At 33.8% G+C, this 17,723-nt stretch overlaps 1 pseudogene; it reads left to right on the top strand.

Moving 5' to 3' along the window:
- Positions 1-2,730: 2,730 nt before the first annotated feature.
- Positions 2,731-17,723, top strand: part of LOC133194993 (fibrinogen beta chain-like) — a 32,509-nt pseudogene continuing 17,516 nt past the window's right edge.

The following is a 17,723-nucleotide window of genomic DNA, read 5'->3' as shown; positions in this document are numbered from 1 at the left end:
GTGACGGTACATATTGTCGTTTTGTACATATTGTCGTCGGCGACATGTACATACCCTCACTGCACACATTGTCGTCCATCGGTACATATTGTCGACGGCTGAAAAGTAACACGTGTACATATTTTCGCTGGCGACATTATGTGCCTTACCCTCACTGTACATATTGTCGCCCTACAAATATTGTTGCTTAAAGATTTCTTTTGTTGAGTTTTGGTAGTTTTGTGAATGTAACTGGTGTGTGAATCACACTGACGTGTCGCGTATGCTATTTCATGCAGCGTGATATGACGGTTCATTTTGTCGTCCTGTTCATTTTGTCGCCGGCTCACATTGTATATTGTCGTCCATCAGAACATGTCACATGACAATGCATGGCAATGCGATATATAAATATAGCCAGAGAAACCAAACACATCAAAATGGTCATATACAATTAATTTGATCGCCGAAATATGGCTGAAATATTGCCGACTCGGCGTTAAACAGTAACAATCAATCAATCCATATACATATGACTAATCATTGCTTTGCTGTTTTTGAGAAGGTAATTTCTAAAGAATTTCCCTATATATTCCTTTGTAAAACTTTAATCGCCATTGTGGACCCACCCTAGACCCGGTTTGATTTGAAGATACTTGAACCTGCGCTACCTGAGGATGCTTCAATATAAACATCACTAATCACGGGCCTACTGCTGTTCTCATTGGTGGATGCAGAATTTTTAGAACGGAAAAGGGGGTGGGGTGCGGGCGGCTTAGAAATTTTTTTGACAAGCAAAAAATTTGAAAAGTCATTTGTATGTAAAGTTGTTTTTCTGTATATGTTAAGTAAATTATTTAATTATGAAATTTTGAACAAACAGAAAATATTAAATCACCGGGCGGGGGAAGGGGTTCGGCGGTGCTATATCTTTTTGGTTTTTTGAGAAGATTTTAAAAGATTTTCTGTATATATTTCTATGTAAAACTTGGATCACCCATTGAGTCCCCACCCTACCCCTGGAGTCATGATTTGAACAAAATTGATTTTGTACGCTATGTTAACGAAGCTTTCACATAAGTATCATCTATTCTGACCCGGTACTTCTTGAAAAAAAAAATGAAAGATTTTTTGCTAAATATTCTTTGAAAAATTTTGATCACCTTTTGTATCCACGCCCTTCACCGAGGGACTCGATCTGAATAAAACTGAATCTTCACTTCATAATGAAGCTTTCACGTAAGTTTAAACTTTTCTGACACAGTGCTTCTTGAGAAGGTTTTTAAAAGATGTCAATAAATTTTCACTCATTCTTAAGTACTTCCCTTGAAAGAGGGCATGGTCCAAACTTGAATCCCCTTTATCCGAGAATGCTTTGTGGCAAGTTTGCTAGAAATTGTCCCATTAGTTCTTGAGAAGCTGAAATTGTGAAAAGTTTAAAGACAAAGGGACGGTCAGACAAAATGTGAACAGAAAAGCTCACTTCAACTTCCAGTTTGAGTGATCTAAAAATGTTAATCCCAACACCAATTATATCGGCACATGATTCTTTATAAGAATGACGCAAAAAATAATTTTCAAATAATCATAACTACTGAACAAAAAAACTAATATATGCATTCAATCTCAAAGTTTATATCACGAAAAAGAATAGGCTGATTTAACAGATTATCTAAAAAATTACGGTATCTTGACATTTAAAAGTGATGTGCATCAATACTGGACACAATTTTCTGACCGAAAAGTATTCTACCTACAACAATGCAGGCAATGCTCTCTGTCTCCCTTTGTGCGTGTGCGTATGCGTGTATCAATCTCTTTTTCCTTTCTCAATTAAATATTTGTCAAAACAATATATCGACGACAATGTATGCCGACCTTGACTTTACATATTGTCGCCGACGACAATATGTACTGGTGCTTGTATGTACATTTTGTCGTCCATTATGCAGGAGGAAAATAAGGCTCGTCTCGGTAAATATTGTCGCCGGCGACGATACGTACCGATGGACGACGACAATATGTGCAGTGAGGGTAGGTACATATTGTCGCCGACGACAATATGTACAAAACGACAACATGTACCGTCACAACCCCTCCACCTTTCAGGCGTCGTTGGTTTTGGTACCCTGTATTGAATTTACGATGAGATATAATAGACCTGACAAGATGAGGTAAAAAAAGCAAATTTTACGCCACAAGTACGTTAAATCATACAAGTTAATTAAATTGATTGCTCATATTAGAGGATTTATTTCCTTTAGACTTTTTAAAAAAATTTTTTTCCTGTAGAAAAACATCGTTTTTGGAGATTGCAGCGGGAGGTTAACAAACATTTATGATTTATTCAAACATAAACCGTATGTCTTATAGTTCATTCTGCTGACAGAAAACATGATACTGATTAAATGTGTAAAAAATCATTGATTTAACTTTATAGCGTCAGTCCACGAACTGTTTGATACCCCCTTGTAAATATAAGATTATACGTCTAAAATGCTGATATATATATATATATATATATATATATATATATATATATATATATATATATATATATATATATATATATATATATATATATATATATATATATATATATATATATATACACATATCGTGCATAGATAAACGTCTTATCTCTATGATACATATAGTATATGCAAGTGAACTTGTAGGCAGTTCCCCTTATTGTCCAGAAGAAAAATGAGATTATTCTGCTCACTATTTTGCGTTTTCATTATGTGGACAATGAACGCGTATGCTGACGAGGATTCTGTCTTACTGAATGTCATGATGGAACTCTCCGAATTGAAGTCAATGGTTCGACAGCAAAGTGTTGAGATTATTAAACTGAAGCAAACTGTGCAAAAACAGGACCGAAAAATACTGCTACTTAGGGCCACTTGTTCAAAAAATCGAGGACGGGACAGAGATCACCATGTTTTGGTTGATAAGGAATCCCACAGCCTGGGACGTACCGTGTCTCAGCAGGAAAGTACCTTTAGGTAAATGATGAACAATTATTGCTGTTTTTGAGGTCAATACGATGACTTAGCCAACTGAGGAAACTCGGTACTAGTTGTTCACCGAGCTCGAAGGGCAAGATGAATATCATACTTCGAAGGTGACAAAATGATTGCATTGACTGAAAAAACAGCAATAATTGTTTTTGTTATGTGACTCATTGATTAAATGATACAAACTCATTAGGCAGTTCATGCTATTTTACTTGTTTACATTTCTGAAGCCCAAGCCAAATGCAATGAGAGAAGCAGGGTTAAATAAAAATTACCAGTCGTATCAATTTGAATTTTTTTTAATTACACTTTAATTGCTATGAAAAAAAAAAAGAAATAGTATTAGGCTCTTTTAAAGGAACGATTTGGAAAGGGAGGGGGGCATTATCAGGGAAAAATGACAACTGAAATCTTTGATTAGTCCCCCACAAAAAGAGAATTCTCAAATCAAATTGTGTATTGGGTTTGGAGTTGGGGACTAAGGTCCATTAGTTGGGAACCAGCCTTTCAATGAATATTTTTAGTCTAACTTTTTAAAAATAAACTTTTAAACAACTTGAAAAGGCTTGATTAAAAAGGGTGAAAGAATTACTTGATGTTCTAACATCATTTATTAGGTTGATGATGGAATTGTTCAACAATGATATACATAGCATGATGATAATGTTTGCGATTTGACAACTTAGTCATTCAAAATTGTCATCATTAGCCTAATCCATTCGATAAGTCTTTTTTTCTTTTGTTAATCTGTGAAAATAAGGGCTACAGTGAGTTACACTCATTTTGTCCTTTATGCATGGATTCCATACCTGTTAATAGTATTTATTATAGGATTGCCTAATTCCTATCTTTCTGATTGGCTGAGATCCAACAATGTAGAAAAAAAATACTACATGAACATTATATTCACCTGTACTTGACCTTCCAAGTAGATATAAGGATTTATTTTCTTTACATTTTCTTTCCAAATTGATCCAAATAGTTTTCGAAAGCTATTTCGCTTGCTACCGACTTCTACTCAGGTAAACATAACATTAGGGAACATATAATTTGGGTGGGGTGGATTTTTTTTTATGAAGGAGGGGGGTAGCAGGGGCCCTTCCCCCAAACACTACTGAAAAGTAAATAGTATATCATATACTGCTTGTGTGCATAAATTTAATAAAAGTATTTTGTTAGAAGAGGGTAGGCACATAATACGTCGGTATGAGTTAGTGCCACCTTGCTTCATATACATGTGTAGGTAGCTCATTAACTGTTTTTTTTTTCTTTATCGCCATTCGATTTTGCGTATTTTTTAACAACCATTTACAAAATGGGAAGAACCATAATCAGTTTTATTTTTATTTTGTCATATCTTTTGAGGCAGTTTTAACTGACGTATGTTCATTTATAGAGAATCTATTTATAGAGAATCAAGTGACAAAGATTGGACCAGCGAGAATATTGCTTACGAGTCCGTAACACATCGCATAAGGAGGCAGATCGGTAGGCTCATATAAATGTCACAGCATAAAATATTTCCACCGATTACCCGTAAATAATGAACTAAAAATGTCGTAGACAAAGTGAATATATAGAGGATATTTAATAGTTGGATATGGAATTTATTTCAGGATAGGACAGAATTTTTATTATATTTTCACGAGTGTGAAGCCCGAGTGAAAATATCAAAACAATCCTGTCTCACTCATGAAATATAATTCAATTCAATTAAAAATATTGAATTTTCTGTTTATTACACTTCTGTTTATTTTCTTTGATTTTCTCTTTGCCTCTGTCTTTACGTTACATTGTGTCTTATGCTGACGACATAGTTGAACAGCTGAGAAGACATAGTTTTAATCTCTGTCAAGAAAGTTTGTTTACTCTATCTTATAACACATCAGAGAGGTTTTTTTTTTTCAACCTTCCTTTTGAAAAGAAGGAAAATTTAGTTTTGCTGCATTTCTTTTATTCTACACTATGACTTTTATTCAATAAATAAATTACAGGATTTCACAGGATTTACAGGATTTCATTATTGAAACTGTAATACATGTAAAAAAAAAATTCTCAATAATTTTAGCTCATCGAGTAGGATTTACAGCATACAGATATGCAGATGTTCCTATATTCAGCAAACAGACCATTATCTATGAAAAGGTATTCAGCAATGTTGGATCCAGATACAACCACTATACAGGCGTTTTCACTGCCGACATCTCTGGGCTCTATGTATTCTACTTTGGATTGGAATGTGGTCCTCATCAAAGTTTAAGTGTCGAAGTTGTGAAAAATGGTGACGTCATCGGTGTTACTTACTGCGATAGCAAATCTGACGCGTATTCCAACAGCGGCGAGATGGTAGTAACAGAAATGACGCCTGGTTCTTCTGTCTGGGTCCGTGCTGTCACTTCCAGTAACCCTGGTATAGATGTTCTTGGTCATAAAACCTTGTTTTCTGGGTTTTTTCTCAATTAAGATTTTGAAATAAAACATTAAAATCATCTAATTCAATGTCATTTTTCTTGAAAGAAAGACAGAGTGAGAAGGTCTTAGAAACTGGCATTATATATATCACGTCTTGGCTTGTGAGGGTGTGTGTGTGTGTTCCAGAATCGATAATGCAAATTATCTGTAAAGCTTACACTATATGGAAAGAATAGATGACCTTCATATTTACAAAAGTTATTTCCCTTTGCCGGTTCAATCTGTGGTCACCCGGCGTAAGACACTGTTTTCCCTCTATTCCATTACCAACTGTATTGAGCGATCGGGTTTTGATTTACAAGATCACGTGAGCCAATGAAATAGCGCCGATTGATATCCGAAGGCAGGAGGATAAAACGTACGCTCAACTAGGACCTCGGGCCACCCACAAATAGTTCGTCATTTTGCGTAGTAATAAAACATTATATGAACTCTTCAGCCTTTAAGGCACAAAAGTAAATTCGTCTGTATTAATATGGTGACATCAGGTCACCCTATATTTTGATTGAATTTCATTTTTAAAAAACAGATTTCTCTGTTTTATTCCAATACAATTACATTAATAACTTTAAATAGATCTTTCTGATAGATTAGCAGAGACGTGAAGGTAAAGTTTTAAACATTAAAACATGACAACAAGCTTACTGCTTTCACTGCTTAACTTTATCAAACAATACATGTATACTTATCAGCAGTTTGAGAACCAATGTATTTGTTACTGTGTTAAAAATTGAACACAGGGATATTGAGACTTTTTCTTCATTTGTTCAGTCATAGACCGAAAGTGTTCAATTTATGGTCTATGGTTCAGTAATATCATCCGTCATCTACGATTAAAACATTTAATCATGTGAAGAATTATTGATGTACAATATAAGGTGACTTCTGGTCTCCCTAATAATGTACAATATAAGCTGAGTACTGGTCTCCCTATTGATGTACAATATAAGGTGTCCTCTGGTCTCTCTATTGATGTACAATATAAGGAGTCCTTTGATCTCCGTACTGTATTGATGTACAATATAAGGTGACCTCTTGTTTTCTTATTGATGTACAATTTAAGGTGACCTCTTGTCTCCCTATCGACGTACAAAATAAGTGACCTTTGGTCTCCCTAATTATGTATGATATAAGGTGACCACTGGTCTCCCTGTTGATGTACAATATAAGGTGACCTTTAGTATCCGTTTTGACATGAAACATTAGTTTACCACTGGTCTCCACATTGGCGGTATCTGGTGACTGTTTTGCACACTCTTGTCTCCTTATTGATATACAATACCTGATGAACTCCGATCTCTGCATTGATATGACACATTATTTTATATTTCCATATGCAAGATATTGCTCAAAGCAGGCTTATGACAGTGAATTTGATGTGGCCAGGGATGATCCCTTCTATGCTTCTGATCATTTCTCTGGAATTTTGGGATCTGTGTTTTATAACTCTGTTTTCAAAATCCTTTGTTAATAGGATTTTTTAGATCAATCTCCGTTTGGTTTCTCAACCTTTTTATTTCAATTGTTCACTATATGTTTGTAGTTGAAAATCAGTTAATTTGAAAACAAATTCAGGATATTAAAACTAAATTTGGACTTAGTTTTATTCACATTTAAAGTTCTTAAAGTCTGTGGATTTTCCTTTTTCTATAGGAACAGAGGTAACTTTTATTCGTATTATATGAAACAGAATTTGTTCAAAATCTTTTACGTGAAAAGAAGAAAACACTTGCTGTGGCCTTCAACTTGACATTTAGATATATCGACGACGAATCGTCAATTACGGAGGCTCATTACACCCACAGTTTATTTTAGATTTCATTACAGCACCACTTATTATGATGATTTCAAATATCCAAATTGAGGTTATGATACGATAAATATTTTTTAAAGATTTTTTAATCTTTTTTTCTTATTTTGGTTAAATGATTTATTTCAAGTTTCTGATTGATAGTATTACAAAAATCTAAGTGTCAAGTGATGGATATCATCTTCAGATATATAAGCAATATAATAACACTTCATAATATTCAATATTATTTTAATTAGAAAAAATAATTTTCTCCCAAAAAAGAAATAGTGTGATTTTCTTCTTAATCTTTGCATGAATAATTTGGAAAAGCAGTTATAAATAGACAAGAAGTGTATATTAATGAATAACAAGTGACAAATTGAATGAAGAAAGATTTTAGGAAATGAAAATTCCAATTTAAAAAATAATTGGAATGAAAAGTCCACTTGCAAGAGTTATACTTCCTAAAACCCTTCTGACTCAAAACACTCAGTAACGGTTGTTTCTAGAATAAATATTACATTTTTCAAAAAAATAAAGACAAGCACACAAACCAGGAAGAGTACAGTACTCTAAAAGCGCAAGTCAATTATATTTTATTTCAACGAGGTTGTAGATTTCAACTCGAATTTCCTCTATACGTACATGTTGTCAGTGGTAGAACTTGCTGCTTTCGCTATGACATAGCACACTACTTGGGTAGCGAAGATTTGACTGTCATTCTCTTTGGTTTCTACTCAAAAAATAACCTATCTTTGTGATTTATAATAAATCCGTTACCTTGTTATCATTGTTTACAACTGTACAACATCGCATGTAATCTTTTTTAGAGCGTTTTAAAGATTTAGATCTTTAGCAAAGCGAACCTGTACAATTTGTCCCCAGGAAAAACGGACGCAACAATGGAGGTTTATATTTCTGTGTAGTACGTCATCAAAAAGTGGTGTAATGAACCTCCTTAACAATAGTTATTCCCATTCGTATGTCGACACGATATACTGTACGTGTACATAATTTGGCGTATTCAAAATCACTGGGTACAGAATTGTTGGCGTAATCATGAATTAGCGCTACACATGTCTGTGTCCTGTATTGTATTTGAATTGAAATTATTTCTTAGCGGCATTCATAAATTAGAGCATCGTTATCCGCACCAAAGCCCCTAAAATATGAAGCCCGCTTTTTTAAGTACACATACAGTTTCCCGGTGAGCTTGAAATAAAAGATACCACAGAGTCTGACACATCTGTTTTATATTTGGATCTTTTACTAGAAAAAAGACATTAATGGTTATCTAACAACAAAGCTTTATGATAAATGTGATGACTTTAACTTTCAATTGTCAAATTCCCTTACTATGCAGCAATATAACCTTTGTCACCATCTTCGCTAGCCAAGGGTTTCTGATAAGCTACTCTCCTCATAAACCCTTGGCATGCGGTGCTGACAAAAGACGGGATTGTTTTCGTCACGTGTTCACGAATTTTACCAGGTACGCACAGATTGCATCATCGACAGAAATAAAAAGCGTATTTAAGAAAATAATGTTTTTAAAGAATAATTAACAAGAAGGCATTGAGTTAAGTTAATTTGTTATTTAAACATGTTAAAATGCAAATCTACACCTTCAGTATAGATTCTTAATCACATATTTCGCACGTAGCTTAAGATATTGGATGACACCATATAACTATTCATAGAATGGCATGTTATCTTACGAATCGTTGTTTACTTGCGTTTTTCATTCCCGTGTTAAAGAGTCAAGATATATCCCGAACGTAAATATCGTCATTTACAAAAAACAATTGCTTATTGGTCAACCGATGTCGATCAAATCCAATCACAACTTGCGAAAAAAATCCCAACTTTTGTTAACACCGTATGCCAAGAGCTTATGAGGAGAGTAGCGTATCAGAAACCCTTGACTAGCGAAGATGCTTTGTCACCTGCATACGGAGTTTATATCTCTCAGTTGATTCGATACGGAAGAGATGCTCTACGTATTATCAATTTCTGAAACGAGTTAAGTAGTTGACAAACAAGTCGATGAAGCAAAAATATTAGCAGTCTCGTTTAAAATCATCATTTCGTAAGTTCTATGGTCAATACAATGACCTTTTCGGCAATTAAGTCAAATGCTGACTAACTTTTTTTCAAACTGATTGTTAGGCCATTAATCAGATACTGAGTTGTCTAAGGATTTATCCGTTTTTTTCCCCGAACATGACAGGTCGGCATGGTATACTCACTCCTCCATGGCACCTGATCCCACCTCTGATGTTTAGGAGGACCGTGTTTGCTCCGCTCCTATTTTGTAATGTTTAATGAACTTTTGAGCTCGAATACTGTTCGTTATCTCCACATATTTCATAATCTTTATTTTTGTTATGATATAACAGAACTGTTGCAATCTTTGTTTATGTAAGATATGAGAAATTATAGAGTAAAAAAAGTAATTTTTTCTTCACATGATTATATGTTCAGAAGCTTATTTTCATACTTATTGCCTTTATTTTGTTTTTTGAGTTGTCTTTTAGTTAAGCAGAGTCTAGTATCGTAAAAGTCTGATCTCTGCATTCATATAAACTTTTTGTGATATCTGGTCTCCCTATTACACTGTAATGTGCAATATATGGAGACCTCTGGTCTCCGTATTCATTCACAACTTTACGTGACCTCTGCCAGGTCTCCTTAATTATGTTTTATATAAGAGGACCTCTGGTCTTGGCATTTATATAAACTCTAAGTGACCTCTGGTCTCTCTAATGAACAACATAAGGTAACCTCTGGTCTCCACAATGAAGTACAACATAAGGTGACCGCTGGTCTGTCTACTGATGTACAACATAAGGTGACCTCTGGTCTCCCTATTGATGTACAATATTAGGTGATCCCTGGTCTTCCTATTGATGTACAATTTAAAGTGACCTCTGGAATCCCTTATGATGTACACTATAATTAAGTTGACCTCTGGTCTTCCTATTGATGTACAATATAAGTTGCCCCCTGGTCTACCTATTGATGTACAGTGTACAATATAGGTGACCTCTGGTTTCCCTATTAATTTAAAATATAAGGAGACCTCTGGTCTCCTAAGGATGTACAATATAAGGGGACTTCTGCTCACCCTAATGAAGTACAACATAAGGGGACCTCTGGTCTCCATATTCAAATTATACACAGACTTATGTGATCAGTGGTCTGCAAAGAATGAACAATATAAGATTTTCTCTGGTGTTCATATTCATACACAACTTTATGTGACCACTGGTCTCTTGAATAATGTACACCATAAGATGACCTCTGGCCTCCGTATTCATTAACACATATGTAAAATATGGTCTCCCCAATGATTAACAACATAAGGGGACCTCTGGTCTCCCTACTAATGTACAATATAAGGTGACCTCTGGTCTCCCTATTGATGTTAAATATAATCTGTCCTATGGTTTCCCTATTGATGTACAATATAAGGTGTCCTCTGGTCTCCCTACTGATGTAGGATATAAGGGACCAGGGATGGGCACGATTACTGAGAAATGTAATTGATTAATAATCGATTACTTGGAGGAATTTTGTGTAATCGATTATTAATCGATTACACCCATTTTTGTCCTGTAATCGATTTAATCGATTACTTTGGAAGATGTAATCGATTTCTTCCAAGTTTTTATCCCTTCACATATCAAAGCAATATTTAAATGGTAAATGTTGATGTTATCCACTGAAGTTTGAATGTGTTCCTGCAGTTTCAGTGCAGATTCTTTTGAGGTTTTATTCTGGCTAACATTCTTACTAAATGTATGTATTAATTCTCATTGTATGTATGTATTAATCGTGTTAATTTGTTTTATGTTATTATTGTTCATGACTGTATGCCGACATGGTAATTGTCAATAAATTGAATTGAATTGAAATGCCCAAATGAGGGATTCTCTACCAGTGGAGACATGATTCCTACAATAAAATATGCCAAGGAATTAATTATTCCTTTCAACTTTGGATCTGAACCTCCATATTTATTGACTTGTTGCCAAAACTATTTAATATTTTATTGTGAATTACTTCATTAGAAGTATCTGGGCTGCCTGTATGTTGACAGTACACATTAAACATTCCTGTACGTGTCTTTTTTTTTAAAAAAATAAGTAAATTAGAACGAACTCTTAGTAATAAACGTGTAAATTAAATATGTCTTAAAGTAATTAAACTAATAGCACAATTTCATTCTGTATTGAAATAAGTGTTTAGAGAGCTATTAATTCTTTTAATAATATTGTTTGTCTTCAATGGAACTATCAATTATTAAATATTGTTTGTCTTCAATAGAACTATCAGTTATAAAAGTTAAACACTAGGCAGTTCACAGTTAACACTTCATTATCTGCAAATCAGGGATGTCTCAGTCAATTAATTAGCCAATTAAGATAAGCAAAGACAGTGACACACTCCCTCTCTTACAGACACTTATAACCTCTCACTGATATAAAAGCAAGCTTACAATTTTGAATGAAAACATGAAAATGATTTTGCAACTTTTAAAGTTACTAAAACACAAGTTTGAAATTGTTTAACATTTTCAGATATGAATAAGTATTTCTACTTTTTTTTCAATGTAGTTTATTTCCCAATTTATTTATATTTAATTCAGCACTTAAATCTATTTTTGCCATGTATAATTTCTTATAACAAGACAAAGTTTTTCAACATCTGAAATATGAAAAAGGACATGCTGCAAGAGGACAGTGGATCAAATGTAAAATGTACACAACAAATCTGTATATTTTATTAATAAATAGTTGAAATACACTTCTGAATTATTTAATACTAGACCAGTAGGTCTATAATGCAATTTTTATTGAGAACATTATTAAACTTATGATAATAAAAGTTAGGAAATCCAAACATTACACTAGGTGGTTTATATTTGATATTTATATGTGACTGACTGGAAATAATTCTCCAAAATAACATTCATTTATGTATAAAATAATCGAAAGTAATCGAAAAAAGTAATTATAATGATATTGAAAATTTTAGCTGTAATCGATTAAATTACGATTACAAGTAATCGAAAATCTCTTCGATTACAGATTACTGTCGATTACTTGAAAAAAAGTAATCATTACAATCGATTACGATTACCCCATCCCTTTAAGGGACCCATTGGTCTCCCTGTTGATGTACAACATAAGTGATCTCTGGTCTCCCTATTGATGTACAATATAAGGTGTCCTCTGGTTTCCCTATAGATGTAGGATATAGGGGACCTGTTGTCCTTGTTTTGATGTACAATACAATGTGATCTCTGGTCAACCTAATGATGTACAATATAAGGGGACCTATGGTCTCTGTATTCATATAAACTTTATGTTACCTCTGCTCCCCACATAAAGAATATGTAAACATGAGGTTGTCTTATACTGTACATCAATAAGGATATCAGAGGTCAGAAGAAGTGGTATATGAATCAGTAGACCAGAGGTAATCTTATATTGTTCATTATTAGGAAAACATGATTTCACTTGAAGTTATAAGGAGACAATAATTAAAAAAATGTGACATGTGAAGAATTATTTTTCAAATCCACTCCAAACAAAAACTGAGACCCTGAATTTTTTTTACAAGCAAACAATCCCTAACAAAAAAATACTATAGTTAACAATAGTTTACTATAGTTAACTATAGTTTACTATAGTTAACTTTAGTAAATCAAAGTGTCATAGTGATCACTATGGTAAATCAAAGTTTTCAAAGTGATCACTATAGTGTCAAAGTTATCACTATAGTAAATCAAAGTTTTCACCATAGTAAATCAAAGTTTTCATAGTGATCACTATAATAAATCAAAGTTTTCATAGTTATCACTTTAGTAAACCAAAGTGTCAAAGTTATCACTATAGTAAATCAAAGTGTCAAAGTTTTCACTATAGTGAATTAAAGTTTTCATAGTGTCAAAGTTATCACTATAGTTAACTATAGTATTTTTTTGTTAGGGATTTCATAATTTCTCCAAATTAATTCTCTAAATTTATGTAATTGGATGGGGGATGATATTAGACAGCTTTTCCTTCATATACAGTATATGTATCCCAGAAGCAATTGACAATGGGTCCATGTTTTTTAAATTTATTATTTTGGAAAATATACCAGTAGTTTTGATCCGTTTATGAATTTGATAAGTGTAAATTCCATGGAAAGGGGGAGGAGAACTTCAGCTTCCATCCTCGCATGACAGGGCGTACATTTACTCTAAATGATTAATATTAATCAGAGGTTTACTAAAGTGTTAAACTGATAAGGTAGCCTATTGAGGAATGACCTCAAAAGGGAGACCAAAGGACACCTAATAAAATTTATTCCCAAAAATTATTCCATTATCTTTAAGGATCAGTGAAGTGTCCGAGCGGGGTGGGGGCTAGACCTACAGTATACCTCCTCCCCCTGCCTGTTAGATCTGCGAATGCAGAGACAGGAGGTCGACTACTCTGATATATGAATAAGGAAATCAGAGGTTAGATACTGTGTTAAATAGATACTGTTGCCTTACATGGAGTGATATCATTATGGAGACAATCGGTCACCCTGCATAAGACATTGCTGTATAACTTATATCTTATATTTTATAATATTGCAGTCAATGTTGCCCCCCCCCCCCCGTATCTTTTCTCATATCAGATGATTATTCCTTTGACAAAAATAGATTTTCTGTTTGTTGTTTTACACTGTAAAGGCTTCACAATAGTGCTATTTATTCTAATTTCACTTTACGGTTGAAATGCACTACATTTTTTTGCGGAGTAAACAGGTTTGATAGTTGTGAACTGAGCTGGTGACCTAAGGTCCTAGTTGAGCGTACGTTTTATCCTTCTGCTATCCGAAGACGCGCCGCCATTTTGCCCGACAACTTGTAAATATTGTTCAACTTCAAAGATTTCTCCGATTTTAACGAATCATGGTAAAACATAGTAGCTGTGGTAAATGTAACACGGACAGTAGGTACCCCGATCGACTTGTAGGAGGAATAAGATTTATTCCATTTCTTAAACCAGGACAGAACTTGGAAAACTGAGGAGGTGGATAAGACTGTTTGGCGGGCCCCACAACCAGTTAAACGAAAACATCTTAAACGAAAGGAGTAATGCTTAACATCTTTATGTTTGTTCAAAGGTAATTTTGAAATAAAAAAAATTACACATTTAATTCAGAATCAGAATCAGAAATTTTTATTTAAAGTCGGATTATCTCTATATTTATGTGTTCGTGCATATATATATATATATTCAAATATATAAAAACACAGAGAACGAGTAAAACATAAGTGCTTTCATTTCTTTCTTATGATGTTTTACAATATACTCATGGTAAAATAACAAAGAAATAAATGTGACTCAGTAAAATACTCTACATGTATAAAATACAATTCTTTTACATTAAACTATTTTATTTAGGTCCTTATAAAATGTTTTTCTTTATCTCTTCTTTCAATTGCATTAGAGTTGTACAATTTATAAAATGGAAAGACAGTGAAAGTTTTATTTCCGCATAAGTCCAGGTGTTCACTGACTTAAAGTTTACGGTATTCCGGCACGTTAATTTGTTGTTTATGGACTCGGATCCTTTCCCGCTAGGTACTTCCCGTCTCTCCGATATATAATTCACCGCAACTAAAACATTTTATAACGTATACGACGTTTCTAGTTTGGCATGACATGTTATTATTAACTGTAAACTGTTTTCCGCTAAAATTAAAATGTTGTCCTTGTTGTATGTATGGACAGGTACCACAACGCGGATCCTGGCATTTGGTCACATGAAATTCTGTCGTTTCTTTAAAAGAGGACTTAGTGAGAATTCGTCTAAGATTCTTCGGCTGCCTCCTACTGTTTATGAACTTTCGATTTTTAAATATTTTAGACATAGTTTCATCGGTTTTCAAAACGTCGTTTAGGTGATAAACAACTGGTGCAAGGTTTTTATTTTGGGGATTATGTGTCGTTATTAATGGTAGGATCTTGGAATTTGTTCTGTTTTGTTGCACAGGGTTGAGGAGGTCCTTTCTGTCTAATTCTGTGGCTTTTTTAATAGCATCATCAATAATTTTGTCTGGATAGCTTTGTTTCCTTAGATATTCTTTAAGTTCTTGTAGTCTTTGTATTCTGATTGATTCATTTTTAACGATGGTGCATATTCTCCTCGCTAAATTATGAGGTATAGTTCTTTTCGTATGTCGTGGATTGCACGAATTAAAATGAAGATACTGATGCATATCTGTAGGTTTGTAATAGATATCTGTCAAAATGATGTCGTTTTCCTTAATTAACAAAATATCCAAAAATGGAATTCTATCCGTACTTTCTTCCGCTGTAAATCTTATATCAGGATTAAGTTCGTTCAGTAATGTTTTAAAGGTAGACAATTAGTTGTCGCTGAATTTCCATACAATGAAACAATCTATCTATCTATCTATCTATCTATCTATCTACCTACCTATCTATCTATCTATCTAGCTAAAGCTCTAAAAATGACCATCGACACGAACAATAGAAATTGTCAAATTTTCAGGACGCCCTGTCCCTTCCTCGGGACAAAGGAAAAGTTAAGAAGTCATAAAAACAAAGGAAATACAATGCGGGCATTGTAGTCTCTCTTGCATAGGTGGGACTTGAGGAGACGGCTACTTCATTCTCTCTATATAGTGTAAACTTTACTGTTAATTCGCATTATCAATTCTGGAACAACCTACGCAAATATTTATAGCTTACATTTTTGTTTATTTCTTTTATCCGATTTCCAAATTTATAATATAACCAAATTGATATTTTAAAATTGCCCTTCCATATCACTTTTCTTTAGTTTCTTTTTATCATGTATAGTTACGCTATATTGAGAGAATAAGACAGTGTACGACTTACTACTTGGTCGTAATTAATTAGCGATAATTAATTCGTTCAATTATGTAAATCGCACTTCACCAGAGTACACCCAATAGACCGGACGCAATTCATAGCGCTCCGGGGTTCTTTCTTCACAACTGTTTATAAAATTCAAATTAAAAATGTAACACTGTAAATCTTCAGTGTTTGGTAGTTTAGTAGAAGTGGTAGTCGGTTTTGTTTCTCTGTTTCCTTTGTTTTTATGACTTCTTAACTTTTTTCCTTGTCCTGAGGAAGGGACAGGTCGTCCCGAAAATTTGACAATTTTTATTTTTCGAGTCATTGGTCATTTTAGTGCTTTATATAAATTGCCATCCGTGACCTTGTATCTACTTAGTAAATCCGACACCTAGGATATACAGTGTTGTTGGATTTTTAGTGCTTTATATATATATATATATATATATATATATATATATAGAAAGCACAAGGATATTCACTTTTATAAGGATACCCACTTCCGCCCCAACCCGGGGTTGAACTCTCGACCTACGGAATCTGTCTCCTAGCAGTACAGGAACAGCGCGCTAGACCGCTCGGCCATCTAGGCAAGTTAAAAAACTTGCTTTCGATGCCGATGGAATTCTCGCGGCGCTGTCCTACACTACACGGTCATTGAGAATGGAAGTGAGATACAGTTATTTGGACATTAGTTTTATTAGAGGATCGTTACCGATACACATTGTAACGAATTAATTTTATTTATACAGCACATTTTACAACAACTCTGAAACTAACATAACTGCCTTATATATATATATGATGACCGTCAAGCAAAAACCACCCTTAAGTCAAAAATTTTACATTAATTTTGAGGTGTTTAGTGATCCTGATGGAAAAAATTCTCCTCTTAAAAATGATATATAACAGGTCATTGTTCATAAACTAAAAACAAGTGAAAATTTAAAATAAAAAATACAAATTCTATGCCATGACGCTGTGTTTTATCGGAAAACGTCATTTATTTTGTTCTCACAAATCCATGGTTGCGTCGTAAAAACTGTACAAGAAAAATCACCTCGACTACAGATGACATTACATGTGTTTATTATTTAATTACTTTGTTATTGTGCTGTTTTATGATCGATAATTTTAACATTTCAGAAGAATTTCAGGTTTCTATAACCCCCCCCCCCCCCCTTAAAAAAGAAATCCCAGACAAGAGATATCATTTTGTTTTGTTTCTCTTTTTGATTTTTTTTTTTGTTTTTCTTCTTTTTAGGGGGGGGGGGCAATTTTATTGTGCCTTTATATTGCCTATAATTGTAAAGATCTCGGCGGAATACTCAGATTCATATAATACTAGAGGCTTTTATTCCCCCCCCCCCCCCCCCCTTGAAAAAAAGCTTACGCAGTTCAGATCAGATAAATTTTTTGTATGCCTTTTTTGTTTAAGAAGTTTTATTGCGCCCATTAAAATTTTATGATTGATAATTGAACATTTTCAGGATATATCGAGTCGACATATGCATGAAAGTAACTGTTGCTAATTGATAATACGTCGTCGATATATCTAAATGTATA

This window comes from Saccostrea echinata, unplaced genomic scaffold (assembly GCF_033153115.1).
Source record: "Saccostrea echinata isolate AGI-Se365-2 ecotype Australia unplaced genomic scaffold, CSIRO_AGI_Sech_v1 ptg000029l, whole genome shotgun sequence".
Taxonomy (NCBI): Eukaryota; Metazoa; Mollusca; class Bivalvia; order Ostreida; family Ostreidae; genus Saccostrea; species Saccostrea echinata.
Note: the sequence above shows the minus strand (reverse complement) of the source record. Positions and strands in the feature narration are given on the sequence as shown.